The sequence below is a fragment of the Tamandua tetradactyla genome, chromosome 4 (genome assembly GCF_023851605.1).
Source record: "Tamandua tetradactyla isolate mTamTet1 chromosome 4, mTamTet1.pri, whole genome shotgun sequence".
Taxonomy (NCBI): Eukaryota; Metazoa; Chordata; class Mammalia; order Pilosa; family Myrmecophagidae; genus Tamandua; species Tamandua tetradactyla.
The window spans coordinates 183,965,798-183,975,738 of record NC_135330.1 but is presented as its reverse complement, the minus strand read 5'-3'; the positions used below and the strand labels follow the sequence as shown (position 1 = coordinate 183,975,738).

The 9,941-nt window shown below is 39.2% G+C and overlaps 1 pseudogene; it reads left to right on the top strand.

Moving 5' to 3' along the window:
• The first annotated feature begins 6,399 nt into the window (after positions 1-6,399).
• Positions 6,400-7,614, top strand: LOC143679574 (lactosylceramide 1,3-N-acetyl-beta-D-glucosaminyltransferase-like; annotated as a pseudogene).
• Positions 7,615-9,941: the final 2,327 nt, after the last annotated feature.

Here is a 9,941-nt window from a genome sequence, read left to right as displayed (position 1 = left end):
GAGACACAAAAGGATAGATACTGTATAATCTTGAAATTATGACTGCGGTAAAGATGACAATGTCAAGGCTCAGAAGAGCTGAATGAGTTGCTCTGAATAATAGGCCAAGAAGTGATCTGCCCCCAGAGAAAGCCAATGCAACGTTCTCTGATATTTTGCTGTAGTATGATCTGGATGAAAAATCTGGGGATACATGGAAAATGTGTTCTCCTGCCCACATTACTCTCTCGTCTTTCCCTTCTTCTCTCCCTCCTTTCACCCTTTTCCTTTCATCTCTTTTTCTTTCTCTCTTTCTCCTTTTCTTTCCTCCTTCCTTCCCTAAAAAAAAAAGTTAAATAACTCGTCCTACCCAGAGCTATGCTCCCACAACCCTAAAAAAATAAATATTAAAAAATGTAATTCTAAATTAGACTGTCAAATTGGCAAATTTTTTTTTAACAATAATACTCGATATTTTTGAGAATGTGCTGAGACAGGCATTCCTGATGAGACCAAAGACAGTACCTCCATTTCGTAAAGCAATTTGACAATAAATATCAAGAACTTTTAGAAAAATGTGACTCCTAGTCTAGTAAATCTACTTATAAGAATCATACTAAGGAACTAGTCCTCTTTTTTCACAAAAATTTGAAAAACAATCTGTTTATTATGGTATTATTTTAAGATAGATACACAAAGTACATAAATGTCCACCAATGAGAAATTGGTTAAATTATGGTATATCTATTCCATTAAATATTATGCCATCATTTAAAAGTATGCTCAAAGAGAATTTTGTGAAATGCAAAATAGCTTACCATTCAATGTTTAAAGTCTTATAAAAACAGATTCAAATATGTAGCTCTATGCACAAAGAAAAAAATAAAATGCCCAGAAAAGTAACAGTGATTATCTTCAGATGGTGAGTTTATAGGTATTTTCTTGTTCTCTTTATGTTTGTCAATATTTTCAAATCTACTTTAAATTCGTTTGAAAGACTTTTCTATCAGAAAATGAGTACATATGTATTATAAGTGTCAAGAGGCTGGCAGGAGCTAGATTGAAATCACAATTCCACTATTTACTATTTTTGTAACTTTATCCAAGTTATTAAACTTCTCAAAGTCTCCGCTTCCTAACTCTAAATTGGGAATGATAACGGTTCTTCAGTTGTGGAGGTTTTGAGGTTATGATATCTCAGGTACTTTTTACATAGCATGGCATGCAGTAAGTTCTTCTAAATGTTTGTCATAGTGCCGGTTTGAAACTGTTGTGTACCCCAGAAAAGCCATCTTCTTTAATCCTCATTCAATATTGCTGGTGGGATCTATTTTATTGTTTCCGTGGAGATGTGACCCACCCAATTGTGGGTGGTAACTTTTGATTAGATGGTTTCCATGGAGATGTGTCTCCACTAATTCAAGGTGGGGTCACTTATTGGAGCCCTTTAAGAGGCAACCATTTTGGAAAAAGCTCAATGCCAACAGAGTCCACAAAGCCAGAAATAAATGGAGATGCAAAAGGAAAATGCCCCCAGAGAAATGAGGAGAGAAAGCTAGCAGAGATCACCATGAACCCTTCATCTCAGAGAGAAACCCTGACCTTTATCGGTCCTTTCTTTGGAGTATCTTTTACTGGATGCCTTAATTTGGATATTTTTGTGACCTTAGAACTGTAAACTTGCAACTTAATAAATTCCCTTTTAAAAAGCCTTTCTGTTTCTGGTATATTGCATTCCTTGCCATTGTATTGCAAAAGATCCATTTGCTAATGGCACCGTGGTAAGTCATCCGGAGTCCTGTAAGCAGACAGTTAAGAGAGTAGCTACCTTGACTTTCAAGGACTGTAAGGATTGAATGGGTCAGTGACCTCTGTGCCACGACTGATCTATTCATCTCTACTTGCCCAATGGCAGGGCGCATGAGGAGAGGGGGCCTCATGCCAGTGCCTACTTTCTGCAGCGGCTTATACATGGTGTGAGGTGATACAGCACGGCACACGCTAGCTCTGGTGCATGATCGGGAAAGGACTCATGCGGCCACTCACTTTCACTCCTTCCCACCAGTCAGTACTTCGTAGCGGAAGACTTGCTCTTTAGTTCTAGGAGCAACGGAAGTTTATGCTTCAGAAAGGCCACTAGAGGGCACTCCTGGCTTCTAGTAACTCAGCTCCAGTTCAGAGCTGCAGAAGGTGTAATGAAAGTTGTTCTCTGGTATACTGATGTTGGAAATATGAATTATTACAACATTTTGAGAAAGTTACCTGGAAAAAACAGTCAAAATTTTAAAGGTACACACTCCTCTAACCCGTAACCTCACATTGGATAATCTTTCTTATGGAACTAAAAACACCAACATGTAAAAAACCACATATTTAAGAATGTTTAATGCTGCACTGTTCACAGTGACCAAAGGGGACAGGGTGATAGTTACCACTTGAGTGTCCTTCAGTAAGGAAATGTTTGACTATATTATGGCACGCACACTATGGAATATTACTCAGGTATTAAAAAGACTATTATGAGAGTTGAGAAGTACTCTGGAAGCTACTCTTACACAAGCTTCAACTAGATATTGCTATTTATCATGGTTTCCCAAATCCCAACCAAAACCATTCCTGCAGTTATGGTGGCAAAAACATGTCTATACACTTAGGTTGAATTGTACTATGTATGAATAAAACTGTTTAAAAATGAACAGAGAGAAACAAGTGCTAGAGAAAATGCTGAGAAAGAGATGTACCTATTCACAGTGGGTAGGGAAATGAGAGGTGCAGCCCCTTGGAGGGCAGAGTGGTGGTCCCATAGGAAACTAGTGGTGGGGTTGCCATATGATGCTGAAATTTAGTACATACTTGGAGGAACTGAGTGTGGGGACAGGAATGGACATTTGCACACTGGTGTTTCTGGTGACAGTGTTCCCCATACACAATGAATGGAGGTGGCCTAAGGACACAACAACTGGGGAATGGAAGAGGGAACTTTGGTGTCTACATACAATGGACTCCTGAGCAGTTGCAAGAAGGAATGAAGTTGGGAGGCACACAACTAGGTGAATGAACCTTAAGGATTGTATATTGAATTAAATGTCAGGAACAAAAAGACAAATATTATCATGCCTCAATCATACGGACTAACTATAATATAAAAACTAGGTGAACTAAAGTCAAAAGCACAGGTTAACAGGTGGGGCTTATTATAAAGGGTCCTAGATTGTAAGCTCTTAAAACAGTCACATAGATGATAGTGTGAGTTGTTGATTGCATAACAAGATGGAATGAACATATAAGAATGTGTTTGTATGTGGTTATGTATCATAAATTAAAAAAATAAATAAAAAAGCTCTATAAGATGTTAAAAAAAAAAGATATACAAATGGCCAATAAGCACATGAAAAGGTACTCAATAAGCACATGAAATGCAAATCACAACCGCAGTGAGATGTCACTTCACACCCGCTAGGATGGCTATAATCAAAAAGGGCTGGTGAGGATGTAGAGAAATCAGAACCTTCATAGGCTGCTAGTGAGAATGTAAAATGGTACAACCACTTTGGAAACCAGTATGACAGTTCCTCAAAAAGATAAACGTAAGCTTACCATTTGACCAAGTAATTCTACTTTTAGGTATATATCCAAGAAAAATGAAAACATATGCCCACATAAAAACTTGTACACACAAATTTAAAAATGTTTTTGCATGAGGAAGAACAAAGGAATGTCATTACTGCAGGGTGTTGAAAATAGATGGTAATTCATACTTTAAAATTTTTAACGTATGTGTGAGAGTAAAGCAAAAAAATGTTTATTTGGTACAAAATTTATATTTTGACTAGTGCGATTCCTAATATAACTTTTGTGGACAGCTTAATTGAACACCATAAGTACATGGAACTCCGGTTTTGGGGGTGGTGGACCCCAGAAAAGCCATGTCCTTTAATTCTCATTCAATATTGCTGGTTGGAAGCTTTTTGATTATCCATGGAGATGTGACCCACCCAACTGTGGGTGGTAACTTTTGATTAGATGGTTTCCATGGAGATGTCTCCACCCATTCAAGGTGGGGTTGCTTACTCGAGCCCTGTAAGAGGGAACCATATTGGAAAAAGCTTTAGAGCCACGAGGGCCACCAGAACCAACACAGGCAACAGAACAGACAGAGCCCCAGGGAAGCCACTGAGAAAGCGAGCAGATCTTGCTGTGCGCCTTTCCAGCAGAGAGAGAAACCTTGAACATCATTAGCTTTCTTGAACCATGGTATCTTTCCCTTGATGCCTTACAGATTGGACATTTCTAAATTTGGACATTTTCATGGCCTTAAAACTGTAAACATGCAACTTAATAAATTCCCTTTTTTAAAAAGCTGTTCCATTTCTGTTATATTGCATTTCAGCAGCTTGCAAAACAAGAACAGAAGGTGTTCATGTAAGTGAAAGTATCTGAAGCTTAAGTTCCATCTAGTCTCACAGTTAACCCATGTCTCTCTCTCTATGTGCATATTTGTTTGTATGTTTGTATATGCATAGAGAAAAGACGTGGGGCTGGAACTGTCACTTCCTGTAATGATGTGTAACTCAGACCAAACCTCCTGCCAAGGACAACTGAAAAAGCTGTAGAATATCTTCTTGAAGGCACAGGAGGACTGACAACATATTGGAGAACTACTAGGCCAGGACGTAAAGTAAGACAGAGGCTCAGGGATGTGCCCAAGAAGTCTGCATCCCCTTTTTACCTTTAACATACTTTCTAATTCTGGGGGAGACAGCTCAAAGGCTGAGCAGTGTTTTCTGCTATTTGATAGCTGCATGAGGCTGGGGAACAGGCACTGGAGTCCAGAAGATTGGAACCCTGACAGGTTATACCTGAGTGTACGGGAAGACGAGAAGCAGAAAGGTCCTTGCAGGAACAGCAACTCAACTTGGGTTCTCTCAGTCCCTAAAGTTGGCTAGAGGTGATTTCAGATTCCTAGAAGCAAATGAAAATCCTCTCTGGAGAGATATAACATCATCCTATGCCTCAACTTATTTATATAAATAATTTCAGAATATAATGTCTGACATATAACCAAAAATAACCAGACACATAAAAAGATAAGGTAATGTGAACAAAAAATCATCAGGAAAAAAAACAGACAACAGGAACATAAAGAAACTCGGGACAATGGAGTTAGCACATATACAAACTTTAATATAACTATTTTTATAATGTTCAAGGAGATAAATAACAAGATTGAGAATTTTAGTAGAAAAATGCAAACTACATAAAAGAATCAAATGCAAATTCTAGAAATGAAAACCATAATGGAATTAACGACTTAATGGGTGAGTATAATAGCTGAAGAAAGAAGTAGTGAATTGGTGAAAAGAAAATCCCCAAAATGAAGCAAGGAAACCCAAAAAGGATTGGAAGTATAAAAGAAAGTAAAAGACATTTAAAAGATACAGTGAGAAGGTCTTACAAAATTGTAGCTGGAGTGATTTCTACTAAAAGACGAAAGAGAGAAGAGACTGCAACAGAGCAACATTTGGAGAGATACTGGCTGAGAATTTTTCAAGACTGATGAGAAACCTGAAGCAGAAATAAATAAAAAGAAATCCATACCTAAGTGTATCACAGTAAAACTGATGAAAAACTAAGAGAAAGATGAAATGTTAAAAGAAGCAACAGAAGATAGGAAGAGATGTGGAAGGATATATATATTAAATTATCAAAAGTTACTTAACAGAGCGAAGGGAAGAAAGTCGGGAGGCCTTTGCTCACACCGGGTTTGCTCCAGATCAGGTGGGAACGCGCGCTCGGGTCCGGGAGCCACGGCTGGAGCAGACACCCAGTCCCCGGGCCCGCGGCCCTGGCCGGGATCGCGTGCAGCGCAGCGTCGGGGAAGCTGGTGAGGCCCTTCCCACCCGCGCCCGAACGTGCAGCCGGGAGGGAGTGCGCATTCCGGGGAAGGAGTGCGCATTCGGGACCCGGAGCGACCTAGCTCGCTCCAGCGTGCCAGCGTGCGCGCGTGGTGCGGTGGGTGCCGTTCCAGGTTGCACTGGAACATTTACTTTCTCTTCGGTAGAACATCTCACCTGAGGCATGTCTGAAGCCTTTACAGCCTCCTGCCTGTGCCTGGTACACGGTTTCATATAACATTTACAAAACAGAGGCACATGGAAGGGCTATGCGAGGCTAATCATAGTTGCCAGGGGAAAAAACTTTGATGTGCCAGTGCCCCCATTCTACAGAGCGTCCCGTGCTTTTGCACTCACGAAAAAAAATGATATTAAAGGAAATGCTTTTTGAAATAAGCTCCTTTTTAAAATTTTAATGATCAATTTGTATTAAGATGGACACCTGTTCTGAAAAATACAAAGTTGTCTGGTCCCAAAGAGGGAAGCACCTGTTTTTAAAACTGATCCTACATAAAAACAGACCTGAATGGAAGTCAGAATTTTTGTTAGTGGCAAAAGAGTCAAAAAATGGCAGTTGGTTCAGTTTTTTGCCACTTCTTTTATACTAAGCCTTGTGTTTCAGGAGAGACTGAATGATAATCAAATAGTGAACCATATGGAGTCCTACTCTTACAGAGACCTCATAAATAGCTATGACTTTGTGAGTGACAGCCTGACTCAGTGCAGCCCAGATGGGGCTATCAGTTGCCAGTACTTCATGAACCACGGGAGAAGTGTCAAGCCTGAGATATCCTCCCTTTACTGTCTGTAAGGCATGCTCCTGAAAACTGTGGCTGTCGTTCTGCGAGTAGATAAAGGTGGGGCAATGAGAAGTATGTTCCGTCTCAGCCTAATGCCAACATCAAAGCTCTGTTGGCTTTAGGAACTCCTGCTAATCCACTGACAAGAGAAGAAATGCAAAGAACACTGGATTGGGAAAATCAAATGTACAATGATATAATTCAGCAAGGCTTTGTTGATTCTTTCTACAGTCTTACTAAGTTACTTCTGCAGTTTAGCCGGGCAAATACATTTTGTCCACATGCCAGATTCCTAATGACTGCAGACGATGATATATTTATTCATGTGACAAAGTTTAGAACAAATGGGTGTTCAAGATTTTTGAATCGGCCACTGTGGTGCTCTCCCCATTAGTGACCAAAGCAGCAAATACTGTGTCTCCTGCGACATGAACCAGTGCCCGTGCTCCCCTGACTAGACCACTGGAGCTGCCTGTGTGATCTCCAGTGTTGTAGCCGCCAAAGACCACGAGGCAAAACAGACACTTACCTCTAGTCTTTACCTAGATGTTGTGTTCATGGATCTCTGTGCTAATAAAAGGTGGATAGTGGGGCACGGGTGGTTCGGTGGTAGAATGCTCGCCTTCCCTGCGGGAGACCCGGGTTCGATTCCCGGGCCATGCACCAGCACCTCCCAAAATAATGGGGCTAGTACCCCAACACCAGGTGTTTTTTCCTGGGGAAGGTAAAACTCATCATCATCCTTGCCTCTACAATAAAATGATCACGTCTCATGGACATGTACAAGACCTTCAGGGCCTTTGGGAGGATGCCGCAGAGGCTAAAGCGAAAATGATTTCAAAAAGGTTTTTCGGTCAAATTAATTCAAATTAATTAAAATAGCTCTCCTTTGCAGAGTGACCTATGTGGACACTTATCCTTGTAGGGCTGCGTTTGCCTAGTGGTGCTTGTTTTCACTGTCACTGAGCCAGAGCTGGAAGAGCAACCTTTAAATGTTTATCTACACCTTAAGGAAAATGAATATGAAAGACAAAGATATATTTTGAGAGCCGGGCTATCAGAACGTTTCTTCGATTCTAGAAGCTGTTCAGTATAACTTATCTACTTCATTACCTAAATTCGCTACAAGGACTTCACATTTAGGAAAGATTTTATATTATTACTGTAAAGTAAAATAAAAGGAATTTTTAAAAAAAGTTACTTGAGGGTGAGCCAAAAACGAAAAGGATTATAACTTTTCTCTATATTCCTCAGTCTATACTACTGAACAATAATGGAATCCTTTCATAATAATATTTGAGTAAATTCAATGAAGCAAGGTTTTTTTTGTTGTGGTTTTTTTTTAAGAGTTTGTTCTGGAAGCCAGGCCAAGGCATCAAAGAGGGACTAACAGTGTTAATAATTATTTGAAGGAGACAGAGAGAGGGGAGAAAGAGAAGACTGAGAGAGAAAGAGACTGTCAACATGTTGACAATTAAATGGACTGAGTCTGACAAATTGACCCACGACCCCAGCAGGTAGGGCAGCTGAGGACACAGCAGAGAGGCAGGGAAGCCTTCCTCTCAAGAGCTCTTCTGCCAGTTAATTCCCATGCAGGCTGTTATTTTTCAAACCTACTTCTGAGGAAATTGACAGGAGACAATATTATGTGAAATACCAAATTTACAATATAATCCCAATTTTGTAAAATAAAAAAGCATATGTATGCATATCCATAGAAAAAGCTTTTAGAAAAAACTAAAAGTATCATCGGAGACTATCCTTAGAAGTTGAGATTGTAGATAATCGTACTTTGGGACTTGTCTTTTTTCTCTTAAGTTTTGGAAAACAAACAAAGTAATGTATTATTTCATAACTCAAAAGTTGTTTAAACCTGACTTCAAAAGCATGCTCATGATACAAGGATAAATGAAAAAGCAGAGTTCTAAGCTACTTATATGGCCTGATCCCTTTATTTACACATATATTCACAGGAAAGACGGAAAGGAAAATGCCAAAGGTTTACCAGTGGTTAGCTCAAAATAATAAGATGACAGATTACTTACTTTTTTTTTTGCTAATAAAAAGTGCTCATTTATTTTAAAAATTACTCTTTAATGGATAAGTAAATTCATACGTTCATTATAAACGTATGAATAATACAGAAAAGTATTGCAAGCTGTCAGAACGCAATATACCAGAAACAGCATGGCTTTAAGAAGGGGGATTTATTAAGTTGCTAGTCTACAGTTCTAAGACTGAAAATGTCCACATTAAAGCAAGGCTATAGAAATGTCCAATCTAAGGCATCCAGGGAAATATACCTGGGTTCAAGAAGGCCGACCACATCCAGGGCTTCTCTCTCAACTGGAAAGTCACATGGCAGACATGGTGACATCTGCTAGCTTCCTCTCCAGGCTTTCTGATTCATGAACCTCTCCCAGAGGCGTATTACTTCTTCATCTCCAAAGGGCTCTGGCTGCATGGCTCTGTGGCTCTGAAGGTCTTTCCAAAACGTTTCCTTTTATAAAGGATTCCAGTAAACTGATCAAGACCCACCTGGAATGCCCGGAGTCACATGTCCCTCTTATCAAAGGTTGATACTCACAATTGAGCATGTCACATCTCTGTGGAGATAATCTAACCACGTTTCCAATCTACAGTGCTCAATAGGGAATAAAAGAAACGGCTGCACTCCACAAGATGAATCAGGATTAAAACATGGCTTTTCTAGGGCACATCATCCTTTCAAACTGGCACAAGTACGCAGAAAGAAATATGTATAGAAAAAAATTACGTATAACACCAAAAGACAATCAATGTTAATGGTTTGTTGAATTACTTTCCTGTTTTGTTTCTCTTTTTTTTTTTTTTGGAAAACTATGATCCAGTTTTCTTTCTTGAATAGTGTTTTGCTTTTATTAACAAGTATTTTGAAGTTAGCACTCAAGTAGAAATGTTGGGGGAGTTCAAAGAAACGTTAAAGTTTACTTTTAAGTAGGAGATCATTATGAAATGACTTCCTTCCAATCCTTTTTCTTTTAGATGACATTGGCTCTGTTTTAAAACATTCTGCACTGTATTATTACATGTGAGTTATATTTTTATCTGACATATAGTTTTTTCCAGTGCATGTCTTTATTTTATTACTTATCTACCCATACACTGGATAAAGGGAGTGTTGGTCACAAGATTTCCACAAACACATGGTCACATGATAAAAGCTGTAGTTATACAATCATTATCAAACATCAAGGCTACTGTATTACAGTTCAACGATTTCAGGTAT